The sequence below is a fragment of the Neoarius graeffei genome, chromosome 13, assembly GCF_027579695.1.
Source record: "Neoarius graeffei isolate fNeoGra1 chromosome 13, fNeoGra1.pri, whole genome shotgun sequence".
NCBI lineage: Eukaryota > Metazoa > Chordata > Actinopteri > Siluriformes > Ariidae > Neoarius > Neoarius graeffei.
This window is the reverse complement of record NC_083581.1, coordinates 56,506,700-56,525,151: the sequence shown is the minus strand read 5'-3', so window position 1 is coordinate 56,525,151 and position 18,452 is coordinate 56,506,700. Positions and strand designations below refer to the sequence as shown.

Genomic DNA, 18,452 nt, shown 5'->3' with positions numbered 1-18,452 from the left:
TACTGTGTGCTCAAATCCAGCCAAATGCAGCCAAACTGATTGGTCGGCGTTTCATAATACAGATGGACAATGACCCAAAACATAAAGCCAAAGCAACCCAGGAGTTTATTAAAGCAAAGAAGTGGAATATTCTTGAATGGCCAAGTCAGTCACCTGATCTCAACCCAATTGAGCATGCATTTCACTTGTTAAAGACTAAACTTCAGACAGAAAGGCCCACAAACAAACAACAACTGAAAACCAGTGCAGTAAAGGCCTGGCAGAGCATTAAAAAAGGAGGAAACACAGCATCTGGTGATGTCCATGAGTTCAAGACTTCAGGCAGTCATTGCCAACAAAGGGTTTTCAACCAAGTATTAGAAATGAACATTTTATTTACAATTATTTAATTTGTCCAATTATTTTTGAGCCCCTGAAATGAAGGGATTGTGTTTAAAAAATACTTTAGTTCCTCACATTTTTATGCAATCATTTTGTTCAACCCACTGAATTAAAGCTGAAAGTCTGAACTTCAACTGCATCTGAATTGTTTTGTTCAAAATTCATTGTGGTAATGTACAGAATCAAAATTAAAAAATGTTGTCTCTGTCCAAATATTTATGGACCTAACTGTATATATATATATATATATCACAGTGTCTTGCAAAAGTATTCATCCCCCTTGGTGTTTGTCCTGTTTTGTTGCATTACAAGCTGGAATTAAAATGAATTTTGGGGGGGGTTAGCACCATTTGATTTACACAACATGCCTATAAATTTAAAGGTGAAAATTGTTGTTTTATTGTAACACAAACAATAATTAAAATGAAAAAACAGAAATCTGGAGTGTGCATCGGTATTCACCCCCTTTTACTGCAATTACAGCTGCAAGTCCCTTGCGGTATGTCTCTATTTGCTTAGCACATCGAGCCACTGGGATTTTTGCCCATTCCTCAAGGCATAACTGCGCCAACTCCTTCAAGTTAGATGGGTTGTGTTGGCGTATAGCAATCTTCAAGTTATGCCACAGATTCTCAATTGGCTTTGATTAGGCCATTCCAAGACATTTAATTGTTTCCTTTTAAACCACTCCATAGCTTTACAGTATGTTTTGGGTCATTGTCCCGTTGGAACGTGAACCTTCATCCCAGTCTCAAACCTCTGGCTGACTCAAGCAGGTTTTCCTCCAGAATTGCCCTGTATTTAGTGCCATCCATCTTTCCTTCAGTCTTGACCAGCTTTTCTGTCCCTGCAGATGAAAAATTTCCCCACAGCATGATGCTGCCACCACCATGCTTCACTGTAGGGATGGTGTTCTCAGGGTGATGGGAAGTGTTGGGTTTGTGTTACACATGGCATTTCCCATGCTGGCCAAAAAATTCAATTTTAGTCTCATCTGACCAGAGAATCTTCTTCCATGTGTTGAAGGAGTCTGCCACATGCTGTTGGGCAAGCTCCAAATGTGTTTCCTTATTTTTTTTTCTTCAGCAATTACTTTTTTTCTGGCCACTCTTCCATAAAGCCCCACTCTGTGGAGTGTACAGCTTAAAGTGGTCCTATGGACAGATACTCCCGTCCCTGCTGTGGATCTTTGCAGCTCCTTCAGTGTTATCTTTGGTGTCTTTGTTGCATCTCTGATTAATGCCCTCCTTGCCCGGTCTGTGAGTTTTGCTGGGTGGCCTTCTCTTGTCAGGTTTGGGGTGGTGCCATATTCTTTCCATTTTGCTACAATGGATTTAATGGTGCTCCCTGGGATAGACAAAATTTGGGATATTTTTTATAATCCAACCCTGATCTATACTTCTCCACAATTTTGTCTCTGACCTGTTTGGAGTGATTCTTGGTTTTCATGTTGCTTGCTTAGTAGTGTTGCAGAGTCAGGGTCCTTCCAGAACAGGTTGATTTATACAAACATCATGTGTGTGACATAATTTTCTTTGGGTTTTCTGAAATCAGCACATGGTCAAAATTATACATACAGGGTCAAAAATTTACGTACGCTCACTTAGATTATGAATTCAGAGGTGCTGAAACTTCCAAAATGTCTCTTATCTTGCCAAGGCCGAGGTCTCTTAACTTCCTGTTAGTGATCATGATTGACTACAGCTGGTAGCTTCTCTGTGCCTTCATAAAAAGGGTTTCTTTACAGCACTCATTGGATTGACCAACACACAGTGAAATGGGAAAGTCCAAGGAGCTCAGTGCAGATCTGTGAAAGAGGATCGCAGATGTACACAACTCCGGAATGTCTCTTGGAGCCATTTCTAAACAAATGCAAATTCCAAGATCAGTTCAAACAATTGTATCCAAGTTATTGTGAGGTGTAGTCACTTTGCCAAGACACTTTGCTTCAAAAACCCCAAACTGTCACCCTCAGCTAAAAGGAAATTGGATTGGATGGTCAGGAACAACATGGGAACCACCATGGCACAGCCCTGCCATGAACTGGAAGCTGATGGATCACTGTCTACAGTTCAGATCACCATGGACTAAGAGGCTGCTATCCAAGAAATAACCCCCTGCTCTGAAACTGACACCTTCAAGTTTAAATAAAGTTTGAAGCTGACCACACAGACAAAGAAAAAGCCTTCTGGAGGAAAGCTGTACCAGTATGGTCAGATGAGACAAAGATTGAGTTGTTTGGCCACAATGACCACCATGTACAGAGGGACATTGTACCAGCTGGTGGTGGTGGTAGCAGCATCATGCTCTGGGGCTGTTTTGCTGCCAGTGGAACTGGTTCATTGCACAAAGTGGATGGAATAATGAAGAAGGAGGACTACCTCAGAATTATTCAGCATAAACCATCAGAAACTTGAACACAACTTGGGACTTAGGAGTTACAACAGGACGATGAACCCAAACACACATCAGAGCTGGTTGTGGAGGATAAAGCAGGCTAACATTAAGCTTAAAACAAGTCCTGACTTCAACCGTATTGAAAATATATGGACTGTCCTTATAAACTGAGTCCATTCCAAGAAAAAAAAAATTAATTGAACTCTACCAATTCTACCATGAAAAGTCATGAAATATCTGACCAGAATTTTGCCAGAAGCTTGTTCATGGTAAGCAAAATTGTTTGTTCAAGGTGAATCTTGCGAAGAGGTATTTTACCCAAATATTAGGTGTGCTGTATGTATATATTTTGACCCTGTGTTGATTTCAGAAAACCCAAAGAAAATTAAAACTTGTGCACCAAATACTAGGTTTTATTTAATTAAAGATGTATGCTGTACAATCATTCTGCCACAGAAAAAGAACAGTTCAAAGAAATTACTGAAAGCCCAAATATTGCCATGACATTCATACCCAAGATGACATTCATGTCACTGTATGTACAGTGGTGCTTGAAAGTTTGTGAACCCTTTAGAATTTTCTATATTTCTGCATAAATATGACCTAAAACATCATCAGATTTTCACACAAGTCCTAAAAGTAGATAAAGAGAACCCAGTTAAACAAATGAGACAAAAAATATTGTACTTAGTCATTTATTTATTGAAGAAAATGATCCAATATTGCATATCTGTGAGTGGCAAAAGTATGTGAACCTTTGCTTTCAGTATCTGGTGTGACCCCCTTGTGCAGCAATAACTGCAACTAAATGTTTGCGGTAACTGTTGATCAGTCCTGCACACCGGCTTGGAGGAATTTTAGCCCATTCCTCCGTACAGAACACCTTCAACTCTGGGATCTTGGTGGGTTTCCTCACATGAACTGCTTGCTTCAGGTCCTTCCACAACATTTCGAATGGATTAAGATCAGGGCTTTGACTTGGCCATTCCAAAACATTAACTTTATTCTTCTTTAACCATTCTTTGGTAGAACGACTTGTGTGCTTAGGGTTGTTGTCTTGCTGCATGAACCACCTTCTTTTGAGATTCAGTTTATGGACAGATGTCCTGACATTTTCCTTGAGAATTCGCTGGTATAATTCAGAATTCATTGTTCCATCAACGATGGCAAGCCGTCCTGGACCAGATGCAGCAAAACAAGTCCAAACCGTGATACTACCACCACCATGTTTCACAGATGGGATAAGGTTCTTATGCTGGAATGCAGTGTTTTCCTTTCTCCAAACATAACACTTCTCATTTAAACCAAATATTCTATTTTTGTCTCATCCGTCCACAAAACATTTTTCCAATAGCCTTCTGGATTGTTCACGTGATCTTTAGCAAACTGCAGACGAGCAGCAATATTCTTTTTGGAGAGCAGTGGCTTTCTCCTTGCAACCCTGCCATGCACACCATTGTTGTTCAGTGTTCTCCTGATGGTGGACTCATGAACATTAACATTAGCCAATGTGAGAGAGGCCTTCAGTTGCTTAGAAGTTACCCTGGGGTCCTTTATGAACTCGGCAACTATTAGATACCTTGCTCTTGAAGTGATCTTTGTTGGTCGACCACTCCTGGGGAGGGTAACAATGGTCTTGAATTTCCTCCATTTGTACACAATCTGTCTGACTGTGGATTGGTGGAGTCCAAACTCTTTAGAGATGGTTTTTTCACCTTTTCCAGCCTGATGAGCATCAACAATGCTTTTTCTGAGGTCCTCAGAAATTTCCTTTGTTCGTGCCATGATACACTTCCACAACCATGTGTTGTGAAGATCAGACTTTGATAGATCCCTGTTCTTTAAATAAAACAGGGCGCCCACTCACACCTGATTGTCATCCCGTTGATTGAAAACACCTGTCTCTAATTTCACCTTCAAATTAACTGCTAATCCTAGAGGTTCACATACTTTTGCCACTCACAGATATGTAATATTGGATGATTTTCCTCAATAAATAAGTGGCCAAGTATAATATTTTTGTCTCATTTGTTTAACTGGGTTCTCTTTATCTACTTTTAGGACTTGTGTGAAAATCTGTTGATGTTTTAGGTCATATTTATGCAGAAATATAGAAAATTCTAAAGGGTTCACAAACTTTCAAGCACCACTGTACATGATATACACAACTAAATAAGAATGGAAACTTAAACAAGAATAGTACTTCAACTGAAATAGAATATTGCACTCATAAAACACTTGCAACTGAAATAGAAATAGCATATTGCCCCAGGTAGTGAATGTTATTGCACAGCAGATGTTGCACCAAGGTAGTGAATGTTTTTATACACTATAACATAGGTAATGAGGATGGAATGTGTGTGTAAAGTAACCAAAAAATGACAAAAAAACCCACAGTCTAGGAACATAATTATACACAACAATACAAGAGTGAGACTTAAGTAAGAATAATACTTGCAAATGAAAATGATATTGTACCAAATAGTCATATTATTGCACAGCATAAATCGATGATAGTGATGAGATGCGAATAAAGTGACCAGAAGTGACAAAAAGTTGATGTTAACATTGAAAACAGTGTTACATTATACCAGGCTGTCACTGAAGAGTTTGGCAGCAGTTGGGATGAAGAACCTGCGGTAGCGTTCCTTCTTGCACCGCGGGTGCAGCAGGTACTGCTGACAGAGCTGCTCAAAGCACCAACAGTCTCATGTAGGGGGTGAGAGGTGTTTTAGTCCTTGATCCAGAAGGATATAAAAGGCGCAAATGCCTGAAATAAATAAATTTAAAAAAAAAAGATGCCACTGTATAAGTATCTGGCTGGTTCCACCATCTTTAACCAGACGCTCATAGAGAAGTGTGTGAAGAGTACCTGAAATCTGAACTAACCACTGTCTAAACTGCCAGTTTGGGGGAATTTGCAGGTACTGTACATGAGCACTGAAGAAAAAAACACCTGAAAAATGATGAAACACCTACCGTTAATAAGCTCCACACAAAAGGCATTCATAGGAGTTTTGGGCTCTTGACGTTAATGCAAAGACACTCACCAGGATTAGGTGAGAACGCAGCGCTTACAGGTACAGTATTTTGTTCTAGCCTGTGTACAACACCACACAATTTCACTAATTAGCTTTATTCTTCAGAAGGAGATAAGTTTATGAATGAAGTTCTGTGAGAGTGTACTGAACTGCAACAGATAAATATAGACCTTGTGATCTCACAAATGTATGATCCAAACATACCACAGTATACCAGAATACACTGAATAATCAAGGAACAGGGAGTTCAAAAGAAAAAATATACCGTTCTTAACTATTTTAATTTATGGGCATATCACAGAATGGGTGTAATTTTCTTCAGAAGGACAAAAGTGTTAGCGATAAAAGAACTCCAGCGGAAGTGCTGTGGTGGTTGAGCAGTTATGGATGTGGACTTGTGATGAATGTTTTATGTTTGGTTGGGGGTTTGAAAGCTTAGTCATGTGCTCATGCCTGGGAGATTGGGAATTTAAATCCATGGACTGCCGCTCCTTTCCCTAAACCCTCACCTGCAAAGCTGAATGCTTAGATTGCATTTTGCCTCGTTTGTAAATTGGTTGGGATAGCCACATCTTCTAAGTGAATATATGTAAATGTAATGTAAATTGGCAAGAGTAGTTGTAGATGGACATGGATGGGAGACTTAAAATGATTGGTGGTGCGCAAATTATGCTGTTTGACCTGCAATATTTGAAAAGGCTTTGTGTGAATTTCATGGTTGGGAGATCAGAGTTTCCAGAATCTCTAGATTTGATATCTGAGACGGCAGATGCCTGCAATCACCTGTACCAAGATATAAGTGTATCTACTGTTTCTCTTAAAGTATTTAACCTGGAAATTTTTAAATTACGAGGTTATGAAATGTCATCATTATACAGTACATTAATAAAAGATGTTCTAGATGAAAAAAATTAAGTGGACTTTACACTACCGTTCAAAAGTTTGGGGTCACCCAGACAATTTTGTGTTTTCCATGAAAAGTCACACTTTTATTTACCACCATAAGTTGTAAAATGAATAGAAAATATAGTCAAGACATTTTTCTGCCCATTTTGAGCATTTAATCGACCCCACAAATGTGATGCTCCAGAAACTCAATCTGCTCAAAGGAAGGTCAGTTTTATAGCTTCTCTAAAGAGCTAAACTGTTTTCAGCTGTGCTAACATGATTGTACAAGGGTTTTCTAATCATCCATTAGCCTTCTGAGGCAATGAGCAAACACATTGTACCATTAGAACACTGGAGTGAGAGTTGCTGGAAATGGGCCTCTATACACCTATGGAGATATTGCACCAAAAACCAGACATTTGCAGCTAGAATAGTCATTTACCACATTAGTAATGTATAGAGTGTATTTCTGATTAGTTTAAAGTGATCTTCATTGAAAAGAACAGTGCTTTTCTTTCAAAAATAAGGAAATTTCAAAGTGACCCCAAACTTTTGAACGGTAGTGTACATGTTAAAGTTGTAACATCAGTCCGTTGGGCCATTACCTCGGGTGCCACCATACTGGATTAGCCAGATACATGGATGTATTAGGAGACAAAAACGAGGGTGGCGCTGCGTGATGTAGGATTCCGCACGACAGCGTACCATGTCACACATCAAATGGATGGAAGATAAGCAGGTAAATATGTATATTTTTAATAAACAGGCAATAAACTAGCCATTACTTTATTTTGACTCCTTTTCTAATTCTGCACTGCCATAATTTTTGTGGAGAAATGCAAACAAATTGACTGTGAAGTCACACTAGACCATAATACTATACTATCGTCTAGTTGTCACAACAGAAGGATTCTCAGGCGCACTCTAGACAGCGTGCGCGCCGAACTGACTCACGTTCACTGCGAATGACACACACCTGCATGGGATGAAGGCGCAATCAGCACGCTTATATAAGAACTCAGAATGCAGACTTACCCTGTGTCCGAAATCACTCACTACTCACTATATAGTTGTCTATATAGTGAGTTTGCCATTTTGTAGTGCTGTCCGAATGTATAGTGAGAATTATTACACCCTATATAGTGGAGTCATAGTATCCCACAATGCATCGTGAAAAGTAGTGTACAACCGATAGTCACTAACCGAGCAATATATACCATCATGCATTGCGGTTGCACTGAAAGAAAAAAAAAAGTGTGTTGGGGTGAATGGATGGAGGAAGAAGCATATTATTAATGGACGTTGAAGTACAATTAAAAGTAGTAAGAGAATAGAAAATAAGTTCAAATAGAATAAGACAGATAAAATACAAGAATAAAAGTTCTAGTGCAGACCGAGGATTTAATCAAAAGCCTCAAATTTGATTTAATAAAAGGCAGCGGCAAAGAAGAAAGTATTCAGCCTTTATTTAAAAGAACTGAAAGATGCAGCATACACAAAGTACTTTGTATTGATTAATATGGGAAATACGCTGAGTATAATATGTATGTATCACAAAAGTACATGCATGCATTTATTATTTTGAAAACTCACCAGCCGACCGATTGGGCACGTAGTAATTGTAATGACGTAAATAACAGTGAGGCGGAGTAGTGTCCGAAAGTGTTTTTTTCATTTTACCAATGAGTTCACTATATAGTCCTCTATATAAAATTCCCTAGACAGTGAGTAGGGAGTAGCGAATGAGTGAGTGATTTCGGACACAGACTTACTTTGCGAAGTATTGTGTTGTTGTGACACATTACCGAGCCTTGTTTCCTGACTGATTTCCTGGTTTCTGTTTCCTGTTCGGGCGGTACGGTGGTGTAGTGGTTAGCGCTGTCGCCTCACAGCAAGAAGGTCCGGGTTCGAGCCCCGTGGCCGGCGAGGGCATTTCTGTGCGGAGTTTGCATGTTCTCCCCATGTCCGCGTGGGTTTCCCCTGGGCGCTCCGGTTTCCCCCAAAGACATGCAGGTTAGGTTAGTTGGTGACTCTAAATTGACCGTAGATGTGAATGGTTGTCTGTGTCTATGTGTCAGCCCTGTGATGACCTGGCGACTTGCCCAGGGTGTACCCTGCCTTTCGCCCATAGTCAGCTGGGATAGGCTCCAGCTTGCCTGCGACCCTGTAGAACAGGATAAAGCGGCTAGAGATAATGAGATGAGATGTTTCCTGTTCCTCGTTTTTGACCCTGCTTCTGTCCACGATATTCTGTTTGTACCTTGCTCGACCTTTTGCCTGTTTTACCGTTCATGATATATGCCTGCCGATTTGGACTGTTTGCCTGTTTGCACTTTTCTTTATAATACATCCATCTCCAACCATCCCTGACAGAGTACTGCACCCCGTTGACACTAGTATAGCATGCACTTGTACACCTCCACTGTGCTCGCGGAAAACTGACATCATGCACAATGGAGTTATGGCAGCCTCCCTGATAAAAAATAGCCCAATCTATTTTCATCACTTTAGTGGTTTTATCGTTAAGAACAAATTCAAAATGCAACTTTTTTTTAAATAAAGGACAGACATAAAGACCAATTTTCAGCTCAATTTGTTTATTTGCGAGATTTTTTTTAAACCCTCATTTATGCCTTCACAGCATAATTTGCACTTTTAGTTTCAAAGATAGGTTTGGATCCATTCATGATCTTTTGGTCAGACTTAATGTGATAACATAGGAAAAGCCAGAAGACGAGATCTTTCAGCATTTCTATTCACTGTCATTGTTCTCCATGGTCCATAGCATCTGCACGAGAACATCTAAGGAAGAAATAGCACACTGTTCATCCATGAAATGCTGTCAAATGTTGACTAATCTCCTCCTCCTTCATTTGATTTGCCTCATCTTTCAGGCCATTGCTCCATTATGCTGAGAACTCTATTCCATGTGAAATGAAAAAGAGACAGTGCGTTGAAGAAAATTGTGGCTTAGCAGTTCTGTCCTTAGGCTCATTAGAGGAGTGAAGGCCCCAACCAGGAATGGAACATATGCTCTCTCTGGAGATGTTCATTAGCATTCCACACCGATCAGTTCTACAGTCACATCCAATTCCATCTGCCCATGTTTCATTTTCAGCACCAATTGTGGCACCTTTGCTCATTAATTTCTAAATTGCTGCTGTGCACATGCAAATATTCAGAACTCAGACAACTGGTTGCTGGACAGCTGTATTAAGCTCAATATAGGGAAAAGGGTAATCAACATCAAGAGAAATGAAGGTTCCTTTTCCAAAACATTAAATAATGTGGTGAGACGGTGAGCTACTGCAAGTTAAACATGAGAAAAGAGTAATGTGGCTGGGTGAACTTGTCTATTCACCCGAGTGCTGCTTAAGGTTCCAGGGAGCCTTTGTTTCTGAGCACGGAGCAGGTTTTCTGTTGGCTTCCTCTGGGAGGAGCAGAGAATTCTTGTTTATTAGATGACTACATGTCCTCTCACTCACCTTCTCCTCTACATCTCTCTCCTTTGTGCCATCCCCAATTAGGGTTAATTGGCTCCTTGCAGACGTTTGCAGACACTGTCCACTGATTTGCGCTGCTGATGTGACAGTAACAGTCTACTGCTGTCTGTGCCTCTGAGACCCCTGATGAGGACAGTGTGGCGTCCCGCCCGGGCACAGATACCTGCCGTGTGAAATATCATTGACACTCAGTCCTAAAAGTCTGAAAACCACTCCATCCATCTTCATATAGTTTTTCCTTCTTTTTAATCAGCGCTTCTTGTGTCTGTTAGCTTCTCTCTCCTTGTCTTTCTCTCTGTCTCCTGCACTTTCGCTGAAATCTCCTTTCATGTGTCTGTCCTCAGACAGTTTTGTCTGAGTGCCTCTCTCTGCCTGTCCTAAAGAGATTACTAATGACAGCAAGAATCAGAGAGATGTGTTCTGAGGGAAAATGGTGTGTGTGTGTGTTTTTATATTTTATGGGGACCGAATGTCCCCACTAGAATAGGCGTATTTGATAGTTTTGACCTTGCAGGGATATTTAGATATTTGAAAAGCATCTTTTGTTTCCAAAAACTGCTGCTTTTATTAAAAAAAATAATCCATGAAAGAAGAATATCAACAAAAGGTCCTCTCAAGGATAGTGAGAGTGTGTGTGCGCATTAATGCCAGTGTGTGCTTTTGCCCCTGGCCCACAGCATTTCTGTTTCCCCACTGCAATATCAGAGTGAGTGCAAGATGCCTGGAGCTCATGAAAAAGTACATCATGATTTCAGCTCACCTCCAGCCCCTCGCTGCCCACACACTTGTGCTTAACTCACTCCAGACACTCCCTCATATCCCACACTGTTCTCCTGCCTCACTGCTGAAGCATGACTATTAGACTAATAGCCAGATCTGAAACGTTGCCAGCTGTGACACTTGGAGATAAGATAAAAGTGAGTGCTACATTAATCACGTCCACATCCTACACATGCTCTGTGTGAGCGAGCCTTACAGCGATTAAATGTAATCAGAGTCCCCATCATTGTGGACAGCTCACGATGAATGTCCTTACCTCGGAGACTCAGAATGTACCCATTTAAATCCCCCCTTACACTTTGCACTTCTTTAATGGCTGTAGAAATAAAAGAGAGGTCAGTGTAATGAAATATAGGTAATGAAACAGTGTAATGAAGCGTACCTGAACATTTCCAAGCACATACACCTTAATGTTTAGATCCACCATCCAAATATATGCACATTAAAAGTATACGGTTGCAGCACAAGCATCAATGGATATCTAACGGGTGAGAGTGAGGGTTCTCTCTGATTCTTGGTGTTATTAATAATCTCTTTAGGATGGGAAGTAAGAAGACACTTACAAGAGAAAGCTGTCTGGCTGACTGTGATAGTGGCTGTGGCAGGGAAATGGAACTACCAGGAATAGGACAGTTTCAGCAGTAAGAGCTTTTGCTTTGTCAAATAACGACTTCCAGTCACACCATATTCCAGGTTACATCATAAATCTGGCATATAAAGGGAAAGATTACAAATTATTCCTGCATTTATTTTTAGTGACTGTTCAACAGACGCCATTTAAGCAACATGTGGATGTGTGTGTTGGAGCAAAAATATATTAGATACAGTTTTTGCAGTGTCACTGGAGACAGGATCAGAAGTTCGGGAAAGAGATGCGGGTATTATTCATCCCTCTCTTCTTCTGCCAGGCCTGAGGGGTGATGATCTTCCCATTGACTGAACTGTGAAAAGAGGATTTATCTTATATGGTCTGCTGGCTTTATAGCCGAATGTCTGTCTTCATTGTAGTTTGGCCTGAGGAAGAACATCTTGAGGCTTGATGCCCTTGGCTAAAGCCTGTCACTGATGCCCTGCATGCCAGGAGGTCCAACTCAATATCGTATGAATTTTGTTTGAACATAGTCATAAGAAAAGCAGCAAAGCCCAATTTTACCTCTTACCATAACTTTAACATTTTAAAGCTTTTCAAAGTCAGTAAAATTCTTACAAACTTGCAAGTGGAGGACCATGTTGAGAGATTCAAAGTGGATTCTCTGTCTGTCGTACATTTTCCAAAATAAATAAATAAATAGCTAAAGTCAGTTGGCGGTGCGAGGTGATAGTGGATGAGGCAGATTTTGGTTTTGTTTCATGTGCAAGTTGATAATATCATGAAGTTCAAGCAGTTTTAGATATTTTCAACAATTAAATGGTGTGGATCTCATCTCATCTCATTATCTCTAGCCGCTTTATCCTTCTACAGGGTCGCAGGCAAGCTGGAGCCCATCCCAGCTGACTACGGGCGAAAGGCGGGGTACACCCTGGACAAGTCGCCAGGTCTAAATGGTGTGGATGGCCAACATTTTAAAGAAAGTTGACAACCAGGCTTGTAGTACTCGAGTCCAGGACTAGGACTCGAGTCTGACTCGTACCCTAATTTTAAGGACTCGTAACATGACTTGGACTTGGACTCAGACTTGTGCATTAACTGCATTCGGACTCGTAAATTGGAGACGAGGACTCGGATTTTTTCTTTATTTTTTGTCATACGTCATAATAATTTGGCATAAGATATTTATATCCACATTAATTTTTATACTAATTTTGTGCAAGAGAATGCACATTCACCTGTTCATACATCATGTTCAGGAACAAACTAGCATTAATGGTACTAAATGGGCGGCACGGTGGTGTAAGTGGTTAGCACAGTCGCCTCACAGCAAAAAGGTTCTGGGTTCAAGCCCAGTGGCCAGCAGGGGGCCTTTCTGTGTGGAGTTTGCATGTTCTCCCCATGTCTGTGTGGGTTTCCTCCGGATGCTCCAGTTTCCCCCACAGTTCAAAGACATGCGGTTAGGTTAATATGGGACGGCCTTAGGCTGAGGTGCCCTTGAGTGAGGCACCTAACTCCAACTGCTCCCCGGGCGCTGTTAGCATGGCTGCCCACTGCTCTGGGTATGTGTGTGTGTGCTCATTGCTCACGTGTGTTCACTGCTTCAGATGGGTTAGATACAGAGAGGAATTTCACAAGTGTGTGATGAATAAAGTTGTTGTTGTTGTTCTTCTAAAATGCCTGGAGAGAAGCCCCTAGGATTGTCCACTTTGCTTATACAGACTTCTCGTGTAGTGGGAACAAATGCACTGCTATGTGTTCCATATGTAGAGGAACTATCGAGGAGACGATGGGGACAACCTCGAACTTCAGTGGTCATTTGGCAAGACTCCTCCACCCAGAGAAGTAAGTGACACACTATGTTCATTGCTCTGTTGATAGTGGGGCTTGCTGACCGATGAACTAGCTAGTGTTAACCCTTTCTTGTGTTATTTGCCCTGTTCATAGTGGGCGGGGCTTGCTGAGTGATGAATAAGCTGTAGCTAATTAACTAAAATGGGGCAGTCAAACAGTAATGTTAGTCCAACACAGTAGCAGAGACGCTTTCACATAAAGGCTGAAACAGCCACCATCAAATGGTGCGGTTGGAGTCTTGTTCTTGGACTTGGATCAATAGTGGACTTGACTCGAAATTTTCTTTAATGACTTGGACTTGACTTGGACTTGAACACTAGGGACTCGAGACTGGACTCGGACTCGAGATTTAGTGACTTGACTACAGCACTGTTGACAACACTACATGTTAAAATGAGTTCTCTCCACATAATGCTTACTTACTGCTTAAGACTTAATGCTCTCCACATACACGTCCATTATGTACAGTTTGAATATTTAGAAGCATTGCCTTTCTTTAACTAACACACACACACACACACACACACACACACACACACACACACACACATTTCTAAGGACAATCCATTGACTTCAAAACAATGCTCTTCTTACCCCTATCCTGAACTTTTACATTAACATTATTAATGAAAGTGAAATCCTTTGGCTCATTGGTTTTATGAGGACCAGCCAAATCTTCTAATTCCTATTTATTATAATCATCATCATTATTTTGGGACCCTCTCTGTGGTACAACCTTTCAGGGGTCCCCCAGAGGTACACCCAAAGAACCATTATGGGTTCTTGATTTGATTTTTTAAGTGTGTCCTACACTGCCCGGCCAAAAACGAGTCACCATTTGGATTTAAATAAGCAAGTACATAAGAGCCTTTGACTGGATAATTAATGCAGTGATTAATGTGTTTCAGCTGGCAGAAAGTCTTTTAACTCTAACTGATGCAGTGAGTAGCTTCTCATTTCTTAAACAAACATGTCAGAGGATGTATCACATGATCAGGGAAAATATGTTACGGTGTTTCAGAAGGGTCAAATTATTGGCCTACATCAATCAAAGAAAACAACTAAGGAGATTGCTGAAATGACTGGAATTGGGTTAAGAACTGTCCAAGGCATTATTAAAGCCTGGAAGGATAATGATGAACCATCAACTTCGTGGAAAAATGTGGTTGGAAAAAAATCCTGACTGACCATGATCAGAGATCACTTAAACGCTTGGTGAAGTCGACTCATAAAAAAAAAAAAAAAAAAATCGATAGGAGAACTCACGGCTATGTTTAATAGTAAAAGTAAGAACATCTCCACACTCACAATGTGACGAGAACTCACAGGGTTGGGACTAAACAGCTGCTTGGCCATAAAAAAAACACTTGTTAGTGAGACTAATCAGGAGAAAGGCTTTAATTTGCCAGGGAACATAAAGATTGGACTCTGGAGCAATGCAGGAAAGGTCATGTGGTTTGATAAGTCCAGATTTACCCTATTCCAGAGTGATGGGTGTGTCAGGGTAAGAAGGGAAGCACATGAAATGATGCATCCATCACGCATAGTGGTCACTGTACAAGCCTCTGGAGGCACTGTTATGATCTGTGGTTGCTTCAGTTGGTCAGGTTGAGGCTCAGCAATGTTATTGGACAATAAAATGAAGTCAGCTTACGATCTGAATGTACTGAACAGAGGTGGACAAAGTACCCAACTTCATTACTTAATTCAAAGTACAGATCCCACTGGTCTAATGTTACTCCAATACAAGTGAAAGTCGTACAGTCAAATTTTTATTCAAGTTAAAAGTACTGAAGTACTTGCTTTTAAAAAACTTAAGTATTAAAAGTACATTTTCTGTCAATGCATCGTTGTATTATTGCCACAATGCTTACAAAACCTAATGCCATTACCAAAGACAGAAATGTGAATTCACAAAATGAATGCATGCTGTTCCATCATGGTGGTTTAATGTTAAGCTAGCTAGTCAGTGAAACTCCACCTGACATGCTAGCAAACTTTTTTCAAACTCAAAATCATATTAGGTAGCTAACGTTACTAGAAAAGAAAGATTTCTACATTCTGTTTATTTCGCAAGATTATGCTGAAACATATTTCTGAAAGGACTTCAGATAAGTTCATGTTATTCATGTTAACGTAACTCTGTTTTTACATGCTAACTATCCATCCATCTTCTACTGCTTATCTGGATCCGGGTCACGGGGGTAGCAGCCTAAGCAGAGCAGCCCAGAATTCCCTCTCCCTGGCCACCTCCACCAGCTCTTCCAGGGGAATAGCGAGGCGTTCCCAGGCCAGCCGAGAGATATCTCTCCAGCGTGTCCTGGGTCTGCCCCGGGGTCTCCTCCCAGTGGGGCATGCCCAGAAAACCTCCCTTGGGAGGCGTCCAGGGGGCATCCTAACAAGGTGCCCAAACCACCTCAACTGACTCCTTTCGATGTGGAGGAGCAGCGGTTCCTCTCCGAGTCTCCCCTGAATGACCAAGCTTCTCATCCTGTCTCTAAGGGAGAGCCCAGCCACCCTGCGAAGAAAACTCATTTCTACCGCTTGTATCCGCGATCTCATTCTTTTGGTCACTACCCATAGCTCATACCCATAGGTGAGAGTGGGAGCGTAGATGGACCAGTAAATTGAGAGCTTTGCCTTTTGGCTCAGCTCTCTCTTTACCACAACAGACCGGTTTAGCGTCCGCATCACTGCTGATGCTGCCCCGATCCTTCTGTCCAACTCCTGCTCCCCCTTACCCTCACTTGTGAACAAAACCCTGAGACACTTAAACTCCTCCACTTCCTCCACTTTAGGTAGCAAACCTCCCCCGACCCAGAGTAGGCACTCCACCCATTTCTGGCTGAGCGCTATGACCACAGACTTGGAAGTGCTGATCCTCATCCCAGCCACTTCGCACTCGGCTGCAAACCATCCCAGTGCATGCTGTAAGTCACAGATTGATGAAGCCAACAGGACCACATCATCAGCAAAAAGCAGAGGCATGATCCTGATGCCACCAAACCAGACACCCTCCACCCCTTGGCTGCTTCTAGAAATTCTGTCCATAAAAGTTATGAACAGAACCGGCGACAAAGGACAGCCTTGGTGGAGTCCAACATGCACCAGGAATGAGTCCGACTTACTGCCGGCAATGCGAACCAAACTCCTGTTCCAGTCATACAGGGACCGAATGGCCTGCAGTAGTGGGCCCTGAACCCCATACTCCCGAAGCACCCCCCACAGGGCACCATGAGGGACATGGTCGTCAGCCTTCTCCAGGTCCACAAAACACATGTAGACCAATTGGGCAAACTCCCATGCACCCTCCAGTATCTTTGCAAGGGTAAATAGCTGGTCCAGTGTTCCACAACCAGGATGAAAACTGCATTGTTCCTCCTGAATCCGAGGTTCGACTATCGACTGGACTCTTCTTTCCAGCACCCCAGCATAGGCTTTCCCAGGGAGGCTGAGAAGTGCGATCCCCCTATAGTTGGAACACACTCTCCGGTCCCCCTTTTTAAAAAGTCGGCCTCGAAAAGATTCTGGCAAACTGTCTGGCGGCTCAGGAAAGGAAAGCACTGGATGTTGTTGGGCTGTCTTGGCTGACACGCCTCTTCAACATTGCGTGGAGGTCGGGAACAGTGCCTCTGGATTGGCAGACTGGGGTGGTGGTCCCCCTTTTTAAAAAGGGGACCACCACCCCAGTCTGCCAATCCAGAGGCACTGTCCCTGACCTCCACGCAATGTTGAAGAGGCGTGTCAGCCAAGACAGCCCAACAACATCCAGTGCCTTCAAGAACTCAGGACAAATCTCATCCAACCCCAGAGCCCGGCCACCAAGGAGCTTTTTAACCACCTAGGTAACCTCAGCCCCTGTGATAGGCGAGTCCTCCCAAGCACCTTCAGACTCTGCGTCCTCCCTGAACAACATGAAGGTGGGATTGAGGAGATCCTCAAAGTATTCTTTCCACCGTTGGATAATGTCCCCAGTTGAGGTCAAACACACTCCATCCTCGCTGTAAACAGTAGGGACAGAGCACTGTTTTCCTTTCCTGAGCCGCCGGACGGTTTGCCAGAATCTCTTTGAGGCCAACCGAAAGCCACTTTCCATGGCCTCTCGGAACTCCTCCCACACCCGGGTTTTTGCTTCAGTGACTGCCAGAGCCGCATTCCACTTGGCCCATCGGTATCTGTCAGCTGCCTCTGGAGACCCACAGGCTAACCGAGCCCGATAGGACTCCTTCTTCAGCTTGATGGCTCCCCTCATCACAGGTGTCCACCAGCTGGTTCGGGGATTACCACCACGACAGGCACCAACAACCTTGCAGCCACAGCTCTGCATGGCTGCCTCAGCAATGGGAGTGCCGAACATGGTCCACTCAGACTCAATGTCCCCATCCTCCCCCGGTATGCAGTTGAAGCTCTGCTGGATGTGACAGTTGAAGATCCGACTAACTAATAGTGTCCAAATTAGCTAGTTATGTGTAAATGTTAGCTGTGGACAAGGCTATGGCAACTTGGGAGGCAAATCCATAGAAAGTCATTTGACTAACCAGACTGCATAGCTATTGCAATGTTTTAGCTAGCTCTAAAAGCACAGACAACTTCGTTCCAAGCTTTCTCTTGGAATAAAAGGTTTATATACCTCAATATGCTTTGCAGGTTGGACGGCGAGTTTTTGTAGGCTGTGATGTGGTTCGTTTTCGGCAAAACAAAATGAATCTAATCCTTTCAGAAAACTGAAACATGGGTTCATGGGCCATGAGTGTGTGCATTCTTCAGAAGAACCACCTCCTTCCATTCTGTCATCAACTGATTGCGTTAAATAACACTGCTGAGAAATCACTGAACTTGATTTTATACAGTCTGTGGACGTGACGTGACCCTAGTGATTACTGATAGGCTCTCAGTGTCACCTGCGAAAAAACCAATTATGTTTTAGAAAAGAAAAACATCCACTTTCAAAGCCGCTTCATAGTAACGAGTAACGAGGATCTTGATAGAAATGTAGTGGAGTAAAAAGTACAATATTTG

The 18,452-nt window shown here is 42.2% G+C and overlaps 1 protein-coding gene across 1 annotated transcript in view; it reads left to right on the top strand.

Moving 5' to 3' along the window:
* Positions 1 to 13,378: 13,378 nt before the first annotated feature.
* tafa1a (TAFA chemokine like family member 1a) overlaps positions 13,379 to 18,452 on the top strand; it is a 119,516-nt gene continuing 114,442 nt past the window's right edge. The window contains exon 1 of the mRNA XM_060938092.1: positions 13,379 to 13,424. The gene's annotated coding sequence lies outside the window, so the exon portion shown is untranslated. The remainder of the gene's footprint in view (positions 13,425 to 18,452) is intronic.